Here is a 20,469-nt window from a genome sequence, read left to right as displayed (position 1 = left end):
TTTGGGACAGTACTAATGTCAACTGTGTGTTCTCTACTGCCTTTATCTGCTTCCCTGTATGGAAACTGCAGGGCTCTGTGTGGGCTGTGTTTGGAAGAATCTACCTTTAACAATATACCACAGCTACAAATACCTCCTTATTAAATGTTCTCATACCTCATCTTTGCTACTATTTTTTTAAAAAAGGGTTTCCTATTTCATACTAATGGATAAGGTAAGGATTCTCCCAATTTTCAAATACACACACTGTGATGGTTTGTATATGCTCTGCTTAGGGAGTGGTGCTATTAGAAGTTGTGTCCTTGTTGGAGTAGGTGTGTCACTGTGGGTATGGGCTTATAAGACCCTCATCCTAGCTGCCTGGAAGCCAATATTCTGCTAGCAGCCTTCAGATGAACATGTAGAATTCTCAGCTCCTCCTGTACCAGCATCTGCCTGGATATTGCCATGTTCCCACCTCAATGATAGTGAATTGAACCTCTGAACCTGTAAGCCAGCCTCGATTAAATGTTGTTCCTGTAAGAGTCGCCTTGGTCATGGTGTCTGTTTACAGCAGTAAAACCCTAAGTAAGACACACACACACACACACACACACACACACACACACACACACACACACACTTTCAATTCTTGCCTTTCGTAGTTTACTATCTGAGCAGCCAGAGGGAACAAGCCACTCCTTCAAGGTTTTGCTTAGAAATGGCCTCAGCTCGGAGATGAAGACTGGAAGACTCTAAGGAGGAAGTTGATTGGAAGACTGACCACATCACAGTAGGATTTTAAGGGTATCTACATATTCTCTGGCCGAAAATTCTCATTATTAGCCATTTATTTGGGTTGGAGTAAGTAGGATAAATAATCAAATGCACACAGAATCTATTTGTATATATTGGTCTTTGGAATAATTTATCCAAGTAGCTTGAAAGACATTATTACTAGGACCTGAGAGATCAAAGTTCAAAATAAATGGTGGCAAGGAAAGATGATTAAAGAGGTACCTGGTACTGCTAAGAGCAGAGACAAGGAGGAAATGGGGTCTTGGAAGCAGGGTGGTGGTAAGGGAGAGGAAGGGGGGGGGGAGGCAACATGAGCCATGACCTCTGGCATTCATGGGGAAACCAGATGAACAGGTTGTATTTTCACCCTACCTGAGTGACAGTTCATGCAGCTGTGGTTTTTGTTCGTTTGTTTTGTTTTTGTTTGTTTTGTTTGTTTGGTTCTGGAATTAAAATGTGAGGAAAGCAGTGCGACCGCCCAAGTGGAATTGACATAGTATTCCTGTCTCAGCCGTCCTCTCCCTTCCCTCCTCATTTCCTCTTCTCACATCATGAAAATATTGAAATATCATCTGTTTACTTAGTAGAATTAAAAACTATAAATTGAAGCTTGCCCCCTCCCCTTTAAAATCTATTGGGAATGTAAGTCTTGTAATATACCTACAGTGGAATTACCATAGGTATTTGCCAAGCATTGGACTCAGACAGTATACACAGGAACTCTTCAATAAGGTTTCTGTCAGTAGATGTGAGAGAGGGGGGCTGTAAAACGAGTGTGTCTTTTAGCTCTAAATCTTAAAGTTTAGCATCAGGATCACAAAGCCTTTCTTTAGTGACCTTTGAAATGAGATCTTGTCTTAGCTGCCTGTGTTCACTACTTGCTCTCTTTCAACTCTTCTATCAGTCCCAGAGTAAAGAATCGCATGCCTAGAATGCTACGCATAGGTGACAAGCCTGACTGTGTCATATGGTGCTCATAGATTTCACAAGACAAAAGTCTTTCAGGACCAGAAAACAGGAGAAACCTGTGGTGGGATTTTTTTTTGTTTGTTTTGGTTTATTTTTTTGTATTTTTAAACCTTTGTGGGTAAGTTTACTGGACACTTCAGCTTGTACTTAATGTCTGTTGTTATGGAAACTTTAAATCTCTTTGTTTTACAAATTTGTACTGTGCTCAACAGATACTGCTCTAGTCACCGAAGGTAAGGATCCCATCCTCTGGGCTTTTCACAGAAACTCAATGTCAAAGGGAAGGGGATTCTCTTCTAGACTAAGGCTACATGAATAGCCTTCATTTTCCTTCAACATTTTCTCTGTAATTCCCCGTGTAATGCTATCAGAATGAATGAAGCTGAACCCTTTATTTCACACATATGGGGCACTGTTACTCAGCCACTTTCTGTTTGGGGGTTGAAGCTGATGTAAGCTATCACAACTAGAGAGAAAACGATATTCACATATTAATCGCTGCCAGATGTCGGAATGTGTGCCTTCACGTTTCATTTTCTGGATTTTGCTTGTTCCAGTGTATCCTTTATTTGCCTTCCAAATGAATTCTTTGGGTAATGGAATAATGAATTTAAATGCATTAAATGTCCAGCAGATTCAAAATTTAATAAAACATGCATATGAGCTCCATCTCAGAATCCAAAAACAAAGTCAGAGACTGTTCCCCAATGAATGCAGAGAGAAGTTTCCAGGATGGAAGAATGTTGCATTGTACATATTTACATGTTGCCTATCATTGTCCCGTGTGGATGACTTATGGAAAACACATAGGAGAAAGATGTAACATTGAATGTAATGACACAGCATGAATCAAAGTGAAGAGACATGACATCTGTGGTCCTTAGGTCCTGGATTACAAGTCCTGTGTAATATACTGTCTGAAGGTAAATTAACATTCCCACAATATGGCTAGGAGACCATCACATTCATGCAGCTTGAGTGCAGTTAAAATTCCTGGCCTCTGGCCTGAGGTGGACGTCAGTGCTGGCTGCAGAGGCTTTACCTTCTGCGTATATTCTATGAGTCACTGGTTTTACATATCCATACATTTTTCATATTTTACTTTATTTGCATATATCTGTGCAATACACATGTATGTAGGTGTTACCACAGGTCAGCAAAGGGCATTGAATCCTGACCACCCCCTCCACAGCTGGAGTTACAGACAGTGGTTATGAATCATCAACTGTGAGTGCTGGGAACCAAACTATGGTCTTCTGGAAGGGCAACAAGCGCTCTTAGTCCTTCAGCATCGTTCCAGTCCCTGATTCATCATTTTTCTTTGTCATATTCTAACTAAAAATTTAATTCTTGATCTCTCCTCTTTCTCTGACTCTCTGTTCTTTTGTTTGTTTGTCTGTCTGTCTGTCTGTCTCTCTCCCTCTGTGTGTGTGTGTGTGTGTGTGTGTGTAAAACTTTTTTCTAGTGGTTCTCCACAAATCACATAGTTTCACCTTTAGGAAGGAAGCATTTATGTATTTTAATTGATCAATTTTTTTCTACATACACATATGCACACACACATACATGCACACACAACAGAGAGAGACAGAGAGAGAGAGAGAGAGAGAGAGAGACAGAGAGAGAGAGAGAGAGAGAAAGAGATAGATATTTGTGTTGTTTGAACAACACTGGTTGAATTGTACTTTCTCTTAATGAGATCAAACAAGTTTCTCCCAACCTTGTGCATTAGGTAACTAGTTGTTTCTTCTTCCTTCCTTCCTTCCTTCCTTCCTTCCTTCCTTCCTTCCTTCCTTCCTTCCTTCCTTTCTTCTTCTTCTTCTTCTTCTTCTTCTTCTTCTTCTTCTTCTTCTTCTTCTTCTTCTTCTTCTTCTTCTTCTTCTTCTTCTTCTTCTCCTTCCTCCTCCTCTTCCTCCTCTCCCTCCTCCTTCTTTTTGTGCTGAATATCAAATCCAAGACATATGCTGGGTAACTGTTTTGCCACAGAACTCTTTCTGTAATCTATCATTTCCTTCTTTTTAAATAAAAACTTTTTAAGGCATTGCCCCATTGGCCTTTTTCTTTTATTTCCAGTGTGTCCACTCTCTTTTGCAAGACAAGATGCAGCAACACTTTAGTGAAATAGATTATCTTATTCTTTCTTTTGAAACAACTTCACTTGGCCACACTTTCTTACTGGCTTCGTATCTCCATGCGTCTCCAGTTAACCCCTACATGATTTCTATTCGGCTAGTTGAGAGTGTGGCAAGTTTCCCATGTCTCCTTGTTTCCTTCATATTCAATAAATCCGATCTGACATTTTTATATATAAGACTTCTGAACAGTCCTTGACAAATGTTCACTTCCAAGTCCCCCAATCCCAAGGATACTCACTCTTCTCTATTTCTGTATTTTAACATCACTCTCCTGTGTCAAGTCATACTCTCTTGGCTTTTGGAAACCATTCATATGTCAAAATATCTAGACATCTATTTTATTTTTCAGATAGCAGGCTTTATTGGAATATAGACACTAATGTTCTTATAGATTTTTAAAAAAATGGGGAAGAAATCCATAGGTCAGAAGAGAATCAGAATCCTGTGTGCTCTGTACTCTTTTGTAGATGCCACCCAAGCATTTACAGATCCATGTATGTAGATGCCCTTTGTCACTTTCCTCAGGGTTATAGTTTAGAGAGAGGATGAATGGCTCCATCATAAATGTACACGGGATGCCCTACATCAAAAGTGGAAAAAAGAGGCCTTTCCCACTACCTTTATTAGATATGAGGTAGAGAGGAGAGTAGTGCTCCAAAGTCAAACCCTCAAGTCCTGTTCTCTTTATAATTTGCCTGGTTTAAGTTAGCTGCACACCGAGGTTCTAAGATTCCCATTCTTTCTTATGTTAGACTCACCACGTTTTTCATGTTACCATAATTTTCTCATTCATACTGTTCTAAAAGCATTGTGTTACCTACATGTTGCTGGCCCATTATATATTATTTACTGGGTTTTATTGAAAGGATTTTGAAACGATCAATCATGATTGGAACTACACGGAGATGTTGAAAACACAATAAATAAAGATTTTTTTTTACTGTTGGTGTTCAGATTGGATCTGACTACCCTGCTCAGATGAGCTCAAATGATCTTTCTGCCTCAGTTCGCACATAGTTGGCAGTATAAGCTTGAGCCACCGTGCTCTGTTAGGTGGCTTCTTTCAAGCCCTAAGAAAAGCAATGCCGATGGAGTAGAGTGGGCAGTGGAAGCAGGGGACTGGGAAAGCAGGGGACTCAGGGGGAGCAAGGTGAATAACTTGAAGAACATATGGAGAAACATGGACATTTAGTCACAAGAATGCTACTATCTCTTCAGAACACTTCTAGTGTCCAAGTTTTTATTCATATCACTGCAGGTGTTTGTTTAGCTTTGTCACCAGGAACTAATCTTTTCATTCAGGTGGAGTAAGCAACCATTTCTAAGATGCCATCTGAGGGGCTTGACAAGCTCTGATTCTGTAAATAATTTACTAGTTTGTGACAAATTAGCTCTCAAGTATTCTACCAGTCAAACCCCTTTCTGTGAAAAGTATGCTTTCAATAAAATACCGAACTATGGAGGACACACACACACACACACACACACACACACACACACACACACAGAGAGAGAGAGAATAATGAAATAGCTATTTAAAAAAATCTCAAAATTTTGAAGTCATCTAATAAAACAACAACAATAACAACAACAGCAACAACAACAACAACAACAACAGACTTAACAAACTGTCCCAGACCAGGGGAGATTTAAAGACATGATGCTTAATGGCTTCCTGCATTTTCTCCTACAGAATGTCCTGAAACACTCTGGAATAAGGGGGGATGGGAATGAGGTAAACTGAGTAAATTGTGGAGCCTCTTATCATTGGCTCCTTCGTTGTGACACATCGTGCTTTATGATTATGTAAAATTGCATTAAGGGACATGTGATTGGGAGCATATGAGAATATATTCTCTGTGGCTTTTCAGTAAACATAAAATTGATAAAAGAAAATTCAACTTAAAAAATAAGGATGGGAAGGACATAGTGATCCTGATTGTGGAGCAATAGTGAAAAACAAAAGATGTGTCCCGGGTCCAATCCTGTTTTCCTTGAGGGTAAAGGATGTTCCTTGAGCAGGGTCCAGTTCTACAACTGTGAATGATTCTTGAGCCCCCGCCCCTTTTTTTTGGCCCTCAGCTCCACCCATGCCCCTTTCGGTTTTCTGTACGATGGCTTCCCAGTTTGATCAGAAGGACTGTTGTTGCTGATGGATCTCAGCTGCTTCCTTTTCTTAGGAAGTGGAAGGCCCCAAGGCTCTTATTTGCTCCTTGTTTGTGCTCTTTTTGGTCCAAAGTGGGCAATACTTGTGTCTGCACCATTTTTTTTAAATGTGTTGTGAAATGTACTGGATTGGTGTGATGCTTTAAAAGTGACATCTATAATTTTTGTGTGGACTGGCCTCTGTCTACTTTGGGCACAGAAATGTACTGCAGGGCAAACACTCAAATATGGGTTTCAGAATTGTCTTTCTGGTCCTATAACCAGCCTCCACTTACATTTCTTAGATCCTAAAGGGTTTGGAGGACAGAGGCACCCTTATGCCCATATCCGATGATGATTTCTCTCATAGAGAAATTTCCACAGGATGAAAGTAGAAATACATTTTATTTTTCAGCACAGTGATTACTAGCTCTTGTATATTTCACCTGAACTTTACCTTAAAACTAATTTAGTATCCGTTAACTCATCTCTCTCTTCCAATTTATCAACTACAACAAAATTAAAAACAAACAAAATTAGCCAGTAACATCCCTAGTATTGCTTGACAGTCTCTACCTTATCTCTTAACTTATCTCTTAATCGCAACTCTAAACTCATTGTTATATTTCAAGGCAACTGTCCACACCAAAGCAAGTTTCTGTATTACTTAACCATTTCTGAGCAACAAGCCAACATATACTTCACAGCTAAAGTATTATACAAGAAAAAACAAAACAAAACAAAACAACAACAAAAAAACCAGATGAGTGTTTGGAGGCCAAGTTTCGAGAAATCACAGGGGAGCACTCTCTGCCATATTTTACTATCTGAATCAAGTGCCACTTCAAATGAGATACTAAATATAACAAAGTTGAGATTTAATGTGACATATGGTTTAACCTCATAATGTACGGGAAGTGTTGTAGCTGTTAAATATTGTCTACTATAGAATCATATAGAATTCTTTTAGGGATAGGTTTAGCTATAAATAAGAACTCTCTTCTCTTCTGCCACAGAAAAAAATGTAGCTTAAACTAGGTGAATTTTATTTCTCTTTCACAAAAATACCTACTTCAGAGCTGAGGGGAATCTATTTCTCGGAGGTTCATAAAGCTTGATGTCTTCTCCAATCAGGTTCCTCCTTGTCACTTGGCCAAAGGGGGCATCAAACACAAAATTATATCTAAAATCATACCAGGGATCTCTCTGACTTTTTTCTTGATCTTTAGGTAGCTCGATTTCACTGTGTAATCTTCTTAATTTCATAATTTATGACAGTCACTCATAATTTATCTGCACACATCACTTATTTACAATGATCATTGTCTCTTGTGTTAAAAAGTAAGTTCCACCCAGGCAGAACTTCTTTGCTTAAGGCGTTAGTACCAGTTCTCAGAACAGTGGTTTATGGAACAGTGCAGCTGGCCACTCATGTCTGTGGCAAGAGTGATGATTTATTTACATTTTTTTCTTTTTTCTTTTTATTTATTTATTTTTTCATCTTTATTAACTTGGGTATTTCTTATTTACATTTCGATTGTTATTCCCTTTCCCGGTTTCCGGGCCAACATCCCCCTAACCCCTCCCCCCTCCTCTTCTCTATGGGTGTTCCCCTCCCCATCTTCCTCCTATTACCGCCCTCCCACCAACAATCATGTTCACTGGGGGTTCAGTCTTGGCAGGACCAAGGGCTTCCCCTTCCACTGGTGCTCTTACTAGGCTATTCATTGCTACCTATGCAGTTGGAGCCCAGGGTCAGTCCATGTATAGTCTTTAGGTAGTGGCTTAGTCCCTGGAAGCTCTGGTTGCTTGGCATTGTTGTTCATATGGGGTCAGATGTGTCTTAACAATTCCGACTTAACCTTCTCATTCACCCCACTTCAGCCACTGAAATGGGGCAGAGTAGGACAGAGCTAAACCACTACAGAACAGGAAGGAAAGGGATTGTGAGAACAGCTGTGCCGGTACTTATACAACACCCTACCCATTGCGTGCTCTCTCTCTCTCTCTCTCTCTCTCTCTCTCTCTCTCTCTCTCTCTCTCTCTCTCTCCTTCCCAATCTGTGACATTAACAGTTAACTGTGTTGGCCCTAGATTACAAATATATTTAGTACCTGTTAACTCATCTCTCTCTCTCTCCCTCCCCCCGTCTCTCTCTCTCTCTCTCTCTCTCTCTCTCTCTCACACACACACACACACACACACACACACACACACACACACACACTGTCTAACTCTATACCAGGGAGACATGAACAAATATTTACTCATCTCAGACAAGGAATCGAAGGCATATCAAATTAAGAAGACTGCGAAAGTCTAATTTGGTAAGCCAATGATTATAGGAATACTGGTGTGGAGTTATTTACAAGAGCAGATATGACTCAAAGTCAGCTGCATCACCAAAGGCATCCCTCCCAGTGACACCTCATGAAATTTGGGGACCTAAAGCATAGTGCAAAACTTGCAGGCAGCTCAGTGGTTAGGGGTGTCTTTTCCTGATAACTCATGTTGTCTGAGCCTTTGCCAGACAATTCCACTTATTTGAGAATGTCTCTTAGAAGTCATTACTGCCTATATATGTATGAAAGGAGGTTCCTAGTGAGTCTGGTCAGTTTCATTGACTTCCTGAAGCTATTGAGTTGTTTACTTCTAGAGATTAAGAAGCTTCCCTTTGAAATAGAATGGTCCAGCTCCTCTTAGAATATCCTATAATCTTAAGGTACGTCCCTCCAAGATGAAACGTTTTAATCTTGGAGAAACTGCTACACAACACAACCACACACTCACATGCATGCACATACAAAGAACATATATACATGCATGTGCGTGTGCACTAGCCATTGCTGAAATGGCACAAAACTTGACCTAAGGCTATTTTTCTTTATCTGAAAAACTCTAGAAGGAGGTAAATAAATACTGAATCTGAGACTCATTGAGGTTACAATGAAATAGTCAGAATTCTAAGGTTTTGTGTACACTGACTGGTGTAGCATATCTCAACTGTTTTAAGAACAAAATAGGATGAGTTATCATTTTGATTAATATTATGTGCCTGCACTCTTGAATACAAATTTTTGAATGAAATGCTTAAAGGACCTATAAAATAGCTAGATCAGAGTTTTTGTTTCTCTTCTTGTTTAGAAAACAACACACTACTATACCTGGAAAGAGAAGCCCCAGGAAAATACAACGATAGTTTTCCTTTAAGTCATAACCATCCCCTCACCTTTTTGCTCAGGGCTGTAATACATCCTGAGGTATTATCATGGGATGCTATTCTACTCCCTACACTTGCATATAGCAGAGCTAAGCTTCTAGAGGAAGGACTTGGGACTTACCCTTTTTTGCTTCTCTGCAAGTTGCTTTAGAGCTCCTAAGTGAACAGATCTGACAGACTTCAGGTTGTAGCACAAAAGCAACAAACTAAAGCTAGCCATGGCCATGAGAGAGTCTTTTAAAAAGTTTTCATGTTTTATTATACCTTTCAGTTTGTGTGTGCATGTGAGAGCCCACAGAAGCCAGAAGAAGGCATTAGATGCTCTAGTTTGTATCTTAGATATCAACCTTAGATATTAACTAGTACGTGTCCCAAATAGACCCCAACTGATTAGTGAAAAACTGATTATTAAGAAATCTATGTAAATCACTTATCAACTATTTTCATTCAACAATAATTTAATGACTACCTACTATATACATTGGCAAATTGAAAAGTAGATTTTGATTTGTGATACTTTAGTAAAGAAAATACACATAAATATTCTCTATATACATGTGTTTATGTATATGTACCTCGTGTGTATACTAACAGCGAAAGACCTTGACCATCGTTATGGTAGAAAAGATACAAGAGGTAAAGGAATGGCTTGGGTGAAAGAGTAGTGACTCTCCTTTAGGTAAATACTTAGTTACTTTTCTGTTGCCGTGGAGAAACACCATGAGCAGTGCACCTTACAAAAGGCAAGGAGTATGGTAACAGGCAGTCATGCATGACACAGGGGCAGTAGCTAAAACCTTATATCCTTACCCAAAAGTAGAAGGTCACGAGGGCTAACTGGGAATGGTGGGAGGTTTTGAAATCTCAAAGCCTACCCACAGTGATACACCTACTCTGACAAAGCCACACCTCCTTATCCTTCACAAACAGTTCCACCAACTGGGGATCAAATATTCAAATAGGTGAGCCAATGGGGACCATTGTCATTCAGATGATTAAAGTACGTAACTCAGTTAAGATTCTTGAAGAACATGTTGAAGTGTGATGTGGCGACCAACAAGAAAATACTCAACAAAAAAAGCAAGAGGGAGGGCTGGGGAGATGGTTTTGTCAGTAATGTGCTTCCTGCACAAACATGAAGACCAAAGTGCAAGTCCCTAGCACTCAGGTATAACAGGGTGTGCCATGCACCTGTATTCCAAACATTAAAGAAGTACATAAAGAAAAATGTCTGGAACTCAGGGTCAGCCAGCCTAGAATAATCCATGAGTTCCAGACACAGTGAGAGACCATGTCTAAAAAAAATAAAGTAGTCATCAATCAAAGAAGACATTTAGTGTTGACCTCCAATTTCCACACATATAATACCTCACAGCCCCACACTTACACAAAACAAGACTGATATGGGGGGGGGAGCAAGACAAGACTGAAGGAGAGATTTCATGCACAGTCTTTTTAAAAAATTTTTTATTATATATATTTCTTTACTTAAATTTCAAATGTTATTCCCTTTCCTGGTTTCCTGTCTATAAACTTCCATCCCCTTCCCCTCCCCCATATGGGTATTCCCCTATACATCCCCCTTACTGCCCCCCCATATTCCCCTGCACTGGGGGTCCAACCTTGGCAGGACCAAGGGCTTTCCCTTCCACTGGTGCCCCTACAAGGCTGTTCTCTGCTACTTATGCAGTTGGAGCCCAGGGTCAGTCCATGTATAGTCTTTCGGTAGTGGTTTAGTCCCTGGAAGCTCTGGTTGGTTGGCATTGTTGTTCTTATGGGGTTGCAAGCTCCTTCAACTCTTTCAATCCTTCCTCTAATTCCCCCCAGGGGGTCCTATTCTCAGTTCAGTGGTTTGCTGCTAGCACTGACCTCTGCATTGGACATACTCTGGATATATCTCTCGGGTCTATATGTGATCTATATCTGGTCCCTTTCAGCATGCATTTTTTAGCTTCACCAATCTTATCTAGTTTTGGTGGCTGTATAAAAGCTTGAAATAGCTCAGGTGTTCAAATGTTGAAAGACCATTTCGTGGTTTGGGGATAGTAGATATAGAGGCAAGAACACAGCTCATCACTGTAGAGGCATTATAAGCTCTGCCAGGGCAGGATAAGGAAGAGGAAACTATTCTTATTTGGAAGAGAGAAGAACATGCATAATTAAAGTGGCCCAGTGACTGAAACACAATGAGTACTCAGCTAATAGGAACTATGCTGGTCTTTGTTGTCAATGTAACGAATCTAAGGCCATTGCTATTTTGAGAAGCAGATGGTGCTTCATTGTCTCCTTCTGATAAACTGTTGCTCTGTGCATGCTTCTGTCACTGTCTCTACCAGTGTCCCTGTTGGTCCTATGCTTACTTCATGAATGCCAGAACAAAGATGGCTATTCTGTAGGCATTACATGCTTGATAACTCGTGTAGCTTTCTTGATTACATTTGCATCATTTATTCCAAGCAAGTTTTGGTTCCTTTATTTAGTGAAAAGAGAATTTTTAAATTTAAAAGCTGAAATGAACCAATGAAATGACTTTAAAATGGCCTTAGTTCAGTAAGACACCCTATATTCCGGATTGAGAATAATAATCTTTACTGTGGTTATCTGGGAAATCATAGAATCTCCCTCCTAATGAATGGAACTCAGAGTCCTCCACAAGGAACTGCCCCTTCCAGTCAATGGGCAGCCTGTTGATCTTTCAAACGATGAGTTATTAATTTGAGATTCTGAACTCTTCTGAGCTTCTTCAAATGAACAAAAGACATTCATGCTCTGAGCCTTGGTGGCATTTATTCAGCCATTTAATGCAATTCTAATGGTTTGTGTGTGAGGGAGAATTAACGGTAAATTCATTATGAAAACCCATTTACTACAGGGTTGACACCAGCAAGAGCCCGAGGCAGCTCCGGGAATTGTGGGACAGAACATCTGTTGCGGTGAACATAACTCAAGTGTTCCTTGTGATTGCTCATTGGTGCCTAATAGCTTCTTGCGCGGTTCCTTTTTACCTCAGGACATACACATTCAGTCACAGAAAACCATAAAGGCCAAATGTCTTCTTTAATCCTTCCCGGCCTAGTTAGCTGAAAAGCAACTGTGGAGAGCCACAGAGTCTGTCCGTGTAAAAGAAAACAGAAGTAATAGTGGGGCTGGTAAAGGAAGGGAAAGGAAACAATAAGTTAATTTCCAGATTTAATTCATGAAGGGCCCTCTTTAACTATGACTGTGTCAGATTTTCATGTATGCTTTGCATTGTATGTGTCTGTCATCAGAGCACACCTACTTGCTTATGATTTACTGTTTATAACTTTGCTTAAGTGTAAATGGTCTCCCATATTAATTGGGTGCGTTTCCCGTGACATATGCAAACTGATTTAGAAGCTAACATATGCTGTTATTACTCTTGGTAGAGCAGTTTTGTCTGAAATATTTGTGCCCCAAATTACCATTTGGCACATCTTCAAATTCAAATCCACCTTCTGCCCTGAGATGAAATTCAAGGATTTGTTTTCAGTTTTATACATTTTGGAGAGGCTGCTTTCACTGCTGTAATAAGGAGTGTTCAGTGTTTACATTAGGATGACTATTTATGGGGGTTTAATATCTCGCTTGTTGTAAATCGCATCCGACGGAAACTTGGCAAAGCCACACAGAGATGTGGGACCACATTCAGCTATATTTAACGTCGTATCAGGCAGTTGATCTTTTGAAAATCTATGGTGCTAAATAGTGTTTAGCATAATCTTACATACACTTTTTATCTTTTCCAATTTAGAAGTTTCAATGGTGCGGATGACTGCAGTCACTTTTCAGGAAAAAAAAATGTGCTTTTTGGTTGTCAACAACTTCTTGAGACAAGAGGTTGTAAGAGAATCAAAGACCAGTGCACTGGTTTCTGATTTGCTAATTCCTTGCAGACCCTAACTGGTTTTGTACTGGGTATTATCTGTCAGTATGTCCTCCTGTGGCTGTGCAGGAGACCAGAAGAGATAAACAAAAGTTGTGTCCATGATAATATGCACACAATAGTCCAAATGAAATGTTTGCTTTGGAGTACAAAAGTATACTATATCATTTGATTCCATTTTGAAATATCACAGTGCACTGTGAAGGCTAATGAGGTGACCTTGGGTGAGTAGAAAGGGAGGAAACAGTTTCAGAATAAGAACCAGAGTGTGTGAATAGTGGAAGTGTAGGCTTTGCTAGCTATAAAGGAAGACTTCTGTTTATCGAAAATAGCACTGTCAAGGGAAAAATCTCCTATACAGCATCATGGCCGTAGGTGATGACCAAGTAATAGATTATTCACTAGCACTAGTGAAGCTGTCTGTTTGCTGCTTGTCCAATAGCTAGGCACAGGGCTCCATGTTCCTCTTTGAAGTACTGTCCTCTGTGTGGGCCACATCCCACTAGTAGCATCTACAAATGGTTTCTTTCTTCTTTTCTTTAATAATGTTGGAGCTGATCTGTAGCAGACATTCTGAAGGATCTAACAGCTTATTTTGGCCCAATCAGTTAAATAGCATATCTTGGTGAAGTGCAATAAACAATAGAATGTATATTACATAGCGACAGTAGAGATAGATATTACATTTATTTTAAAATCCACTATTTAAATTTTACCAGAACAAGTGTCAAATATCTTTCACTTATCGGTACCTATTACTTACATTTTTCCTTATCAGCTCCATGCTATGTGTGAATGACGTGAGCTATGAGTGGACATTACTGTTTGCAGATAGAGGGAAACTAAATCTACCTGGTTTAATGACTTGATAGGGTCAGATGGCTTTGGGACACAGACCTTTCTAGTTCCAAATTCAGTGTCTAAGTTGACCTGCTTATGACCAAATGGCTACTTAAAAGACTTTAGGGTTAGTATTACCAGACCCCTTAATGAATATCACCCAAGCTTCATGAAGGATTGGTTGCCTGAGGTGAGTGGGAGGACAACAGTCCTGTTGGGTACACATACACATCTTAGGATCAGGGAATGTATTGTGAACCCAGTCCCACTACTGGGATCTGCTACGATAACTTAATTCCAGTAAGGAAAGCAGAAGCAGCTGGCACTGCTATTCCTCAGATTAAATTAATAAAGTTTTATTTGCTTTTGAATATTTTACATGTATGAAAACAATACCATGAAGCGTTTATGGTGGCCCTGTAGCATTTAAGCTAAAATTTGGCACAGTCCAGACTGAGTGAAATGTGCTCTGGGAAACAGCAGGGCCAGGACCATCTGAACCAACAAGGTTCTGACCTGGTACAACTTGGTGAATCTCTAACTTCTGTCCTGAAAGCTGAAAGATTGAACAATTTCAGGGTCTGAGCTAGAGTCTAACACAAGAGGAGGGTTTCTAGTTACCTAAAATAAAGGCTTGCTGCATAATAGATACATAAATAGATATTAGGATGAAGAGAAATTACATTTTAAAAGGGTGGAAAATATCACAAACACTTCCAGATTCAGAAAAAAAAGTAACATTGTTTCTAATTAATTTAACTTTTAGATTCAGTTCATGGTGTTTTTCCTCAGGCATTTTTTTTTTTTTTGCTTACTTACTCTAGTTGTTTGTCAACAACTATATGGCATTTTTAAGGGGGGTGGATAAAAAATTAATTACTTCCTTTAGCAAAGTCTTACATAATAACGATTTCTATATTGGTAATTTTAAAGTCTATTAAATTTACAATTTGGTGCATGTGATGTCATGTGAAAATGCAGGGTGTCATGAAGGTCGAAAACGTCCCTCAAATTTTGTGCACAGAGTGGCTGAGGCATTTCAAAGCCTTTTATATTTTCTTGTGCAACGATGGCGCTTGGAAGACCTTTGAGTGACTCCTGGCATTGATTAGCTTTTTGTTGACATCCTTGCTGCACTGGTTTGGTTAAAAGCTAATTTTTTTTAAAAAGTGTTAATATGTCTCTTCATTAATCGTATTTTTTCAAAGAAGTCAAGTATATATTCATTATTTCTATTTCAGCAGCAGAGATTATCAGGAGGAATGGTCTCTCACGCCCATAGGTCTTGAAAGCTAGAGCTCAGGGTCTCTGAAGTGTAGGTCCGGGCGTCTGGGGCATCTTTTTGCAGAAGGACAGTTGTTGGAAGCTGCAAGCCGCTGCAGGGAAGAATTCTTCCATAGCCCAGCGGAATGCAAGGCTTCTTGGAGGCTCATATAAGCACGAGTGGTCCCTCTGCCTATAACCTCAGGAGTCCAGGAGGCAGGATGGAGTGAGCTCCCTACCTGGGCCGGAACCTTCAGTTACAGTGAACCTGTCCTGGGTGAAGTCTGCAGTGTTCAAGCATCTTGTTCTCCCAGAGAGCAGGAGCCCTTGGAGGCCGGCTCTTCCCAACCTTGTCTTTCTTCCTTTTTTGGCTCCCACAACACCTTTAACACTACAGCCTAGCAGACTAGAGTTTATGGCACTGTCAATTGGCCTTGATTGGCTGACTTTGGGAAGTTAAACAAGAAAAACTAGAATCAATCAGAAGAACTGTCTGTCCCACCATGTGAGAAGGGATGGAGAAGCCTCCCTCCCATGCCCCCAAACCCATCAGCACACCCAAATTGCCCCCGTTAGGTGCACATATCTCTGTCTTTGCCAAAAGCAGAGAAACCAGCAAAAAAGTTTCCATCTTTTTGGTTGCTACAGGCACCCTTATAGGCCGCTCAGTGCTTTGGTTTCATTCAGCCAGGGTTTTGACTCTGCTAGGATTTTGTTGTTCCCTTTTTCAGCAGCTGTGGCTCAAATGTGTTTCCTCTGTCCTTGAACCTGAGCCCACAGACTGACAGAGAGCTGTCTGAAAGCTCCGTATCTAGAGCCTTTTCTACCCGCAGTCGTAAGAGAACTCGTTTCTAAAAGAAAGCAGCGGCCATTCCTACAGACATGTGTTCACTGGTTAGGGAGACACGAAGGAAGTGCACTCTTGGCCGAACTAAGGTAACCAACCAGGAATGAAGGAGTTGAGCTTGCCTGCATAAATGTATCCCAGAATCCTTTAGGCTAGGTTATATTCGTGGACCTGCTAATGTGTATGCTTCATTAAGAGGGTAGAGTCACTAGCTAAGACTCCTAGTAATGTGGGCTTTGGAACCTGAACTGGCCAACTCCTTTAATCAGGCAAGACTCCACATGGAGGCATTGGGACACCAACCTAGCCACAAAATCTGAGACCCCAATCTGTCCTGCCTACAAGGATGAAGGATGAAGCAGAATTTGAGGAAAGGGCCAAGCATTTACTCACCCAGCTTGAGGCCCATGCCATGAGAGGGAGTCCACACCTTACACTGTTAATATTATTCTGCTATACTTGCAGACAGGAACCTAGCATAACCATTATCAAAGAGGCTTCACCCAGCAGCTGATGGAAACTGATGCAGAGACCCACAGCCAGACATTAAATAGAGGCTGGGACTCCTGTAGAGGAAGAGAAACATTGAAGGAACCAGAAGGGTCAGGGATGCCACAAGAAAACCTATAGAATGAACTAACCTGAGACCATAAGGGCTCATACAGATTAAACTGCAATCCAGAGAGCATGCGTGGGACAGACCTGGTCCCTCTGCACATGTACAACAGATGTGCAGCTAGGTCTTCATGTGGGACCTCTAACAGCAGAAGCAGGGCTGTCTCTGACTACATTGACTGCCTTTGGATCCCTTTTTCCTAACTGGGCTGTCTTGTCTAGTCTTAATAGAAGAAGATGGGCTTATTCTTACTGTAACTTGGTATGCCAAGGGTGGTTGACATTCATGGGAGGCCTTTCCTTTGCTGAGGAGTAGAGTAAGAGGGGTTGATGGGGATGGGGAGGGGAGAGAGAGTGACTGGAAGTAGAGGAGGGTGGCAAAGCAGAGATCAGGATGTAAAAGAAATTAATTTAAATCAATAAAAATTTTAAAGAGGGCCAGTATTGTTCTGTGCTTTGTACCCATTACTTTAAGCACACCTACCTCAAATATGTATCACAATAACTACTAGGAAGGATTCAATAAACACTGGTTCAAGGGTTGAATTGCTAAGACCATGGTAACAGATAAGATAAATGATCTTCAAATGTCTGGGGTGACAGAACAATAATCGAGACATCAGAAAATTGTATAGAAGCGGAGTTAGAAATTAAAAGGGAGCCACATTCTATCTTACAAGTAAGGCGCTGTTTCTTGGTGTCCACATTCAATTGTTTGATCCAGGGAAACAGTTTGTCTAACACTATGACAAAGATGTGAAGAGGAGGCCTGCGTTCTCTTAGAATTCTTTCTGCTGACCCTACGATAATGAACAGTACCTGGTGTTTGGAAGCCCCAGCATAGCAAAATGGCTTATGGCATGGCGACTGGAGTAGCCAAAGTTTAAAGGACAAAACCTCATGTATGGCCTTACATTCCTCCAAAGTCATTACAGAGCTAAACTCTAAGAACGAAGATGAGTTTTGTTCTATGCAGCAGTTTCTCCTGCCATCTCTTGTGAGAGAGTCTCAACGGGCGACACGATTCTTCCCTTAGAGAAAAAAAAAACAAAATCCATCTAAATTAATTTAAGCTATCTGCTCATTGTTAACCACCTTTTGGCACATCATGTAACAACGCTCAGGCTAAAAATTCTCCCATGGAGCATTAGTGCAATCCGCAAAATCCTCTTGGAGAAAAAAAAAATTAAAGAAACATCCCAAGGCATAACATGCACAACCACTTTTCACTAATCAAAGAATCATTGCGAACTTGGACGACAATCCTGTAATAAATGACTGTCATTGTTGCACAGAAACTGTACGCCCTGTGAGTTCAGTACATTCCACATGATCTAATACTCAGAACTGAGCACTGGGGCTGTTTTCAGTCCCAGGAGGGATGAAAGATGACTTTTCCCTTAATTCCCATGCCCTGGAACATGCCCCCAGTGAAATTGCTGACCTTTCTCTGTTTACATTAATAGAGGAGAAACTCTAACGCGATTAATAAGGATGCAAAAAGAATTAGCTAAAGCTTGTGATTAATTCAGCTGTACCATCTTGCTTTGAGTATCCTAACTAAACCAGAGAAATTTAGACAGCCTGGTCTATATATTTCCTTTAATCCAAGTAGATCGAGATTTCTAAAATAGGTCTGTACTTTTTTTTTTATGTTACAGAGTTTGAAAGATTCATTCATAAACTTAGTTAATACTGGTTTTGTATTGAGCGTGTGTAACATGAAGTAAATTGCATTGCACAAAACTACTTTTTCCTATTGTGCCTTTTAAAGGTTAAAGAATTCTTGTTTGTGCTTCTGTAACTTCAGGAAGTTAACTCAGTAAGTGGGTCATCATTATTTCTGCTCCAAGTTCTTACCTCTTATCACTCTGAAGCATTCAGAATAAGTATTTTGACAACAAATTTTAGAGAAAAACTAGTGAGTAGTAATTTTTGTAGAAGATAAAAAGTTATAAATTTTCTGCTGTTTTGAATTCAACCAAGCCTGGGTTAGAGAAATATCTACATTGAAGGGCCCTTAGCTACAAGCTCACAATTCTCTGTCATGACTTAAAGACCCCACAATGTGGAGAGAGTACTATGACACCCTGTAATAGCTCTCCAAAAATCTGTTTTAATGCAATGCTATGGTAAGAACAGAGCAAGTAGTAATTTTGATTCCCATTTAAAAAAATTATTTATTTGTATCCTATGTGTATGAGTGTTTTGCCTGTGTGTATGTATATACATCATGTACATGCCTGATACCAGATAAAAGTGTCAGATCTTCTGGAAATGGAGTTACCAACATTTATGAGTTGCCATGTGGGCCCTGGAAACTGATCTTCAGTCTTCTGCATAAGTAACCAGTGTTCTTAGTTATTGAGCAGTCTCTCTAATTCCTTAATCTTTAATTTTTGTGAGATTTCTCCTCATAAAATAACCGAGAATTTGTAAAAGTAATTTTAAAACCACCTTTTAGATTAATATTATATGGATATATTCCTTTTGATTACATACATGTAGTTTCAAATAATTCTTGCCTCAAAGTTTACACTCTTCATAATGTAGCCCATGCTAAGTTATATAACAGAGCATCCTTCAAAGATGTCTGGGCATTTGTGCATTCAGTAATTCTTCCAACAAACACTGCGGTGTAACTAGCTTAGTTAAAGAAGAAAAGATCCTCTCAAGGGGCTCATGGGTTGGTACTTAGCAGCTCCTCAGAGTAACAGATCTATTGTGTAATTGTCTGATATCAGCATCTGTATTTGATTTGAGAAGAAAATCTTTAGGTCAATACGTCAACACAAATTCTAGTGTATACTAGAATTTACAATGAGAAACCAAAAATAAGGATATGACCAATCCTCCATCTTCTAGTATGTTCTTCGTTACAGCAACACAACATGTCTGTGATGGCAAATTACGTATAAAATGGGTCAGGCAAGCAAATAGTCTTAAGAAGAAAGGCTATGTCATTGAAGAATGTTTCCCCCCTTAGCTTTGGATCGCCTAGGTTTGTTCAGAATCTCACAGAACAACTCCCAGTCTCTCAGACGGGATTAAGAGGTCACTACCTAAGTTCTTGCTCTGCCCTTGCCATTTCTCTAGAAGAAATCGGTGTCTAATAAAATTACAAGAGTCACAGACATGTGACACTGGCAGAAAACCAGATATTTGGACTAGTAAAACAAAAATATTCATAAATAAAAAAAGCCATAAATAGACCCTCACATGTATGCCCAAATTAAAATGTATGGCATTTCAAAGGTAAGAAAATGAAGAAAACATCATCCCTAAATATGGTGTTGAAGGACTTGTAAAGTGAAACTACAAACCTCTAGAGGAAAACATAAGGGGACATGGTATGATGCTGGTTTTGGCAATGATTTTCACATGATCCCAACACAATAAACAATAAAATAAAAATAAAATGGATTGCATCAAAGATTTAAAACTTCCATAGCACAATGAAAACTTCAAAAATGTTAACTAAAAGCTTCCAAGATGGTTTTCAAACCACGTACATGATAAGAGACTAGTGTCTAGACTATCCCAAGGATTTCTGTAACTCAATAGCATGTGAAGCATCTATTTTAAAAATAATGGGCAGCAGATAACATTTCTCTAAAAAAGGCATACATGGCTAACAAATAAAAAAGGTTCAAATGCTGTGCAAAGACACAATGTAATAATATCACCTAGAATAAATTAGAATATCACATACAAATATGTATGTGTATATGATATACATGTTGTACATGAATAT

Source organism: Rattus norvegicus, chromosome 5 (assembly GCF_036323735.1).
Source record: "Rattus norvegicus strain BN/NHsdMcwi chromosome 5, GRCr8, whole genome shotgun sequence".
Classification (NCBI taxonomy): domain Eukaryota; kingdom Metazoa; phylum Chordata; class Mammalia; order Rodentia; family Muridae; genus Rattus; species Rattus norvegicus.
This window is presented reverse-complemented; position numbering follows the sequence as displayed.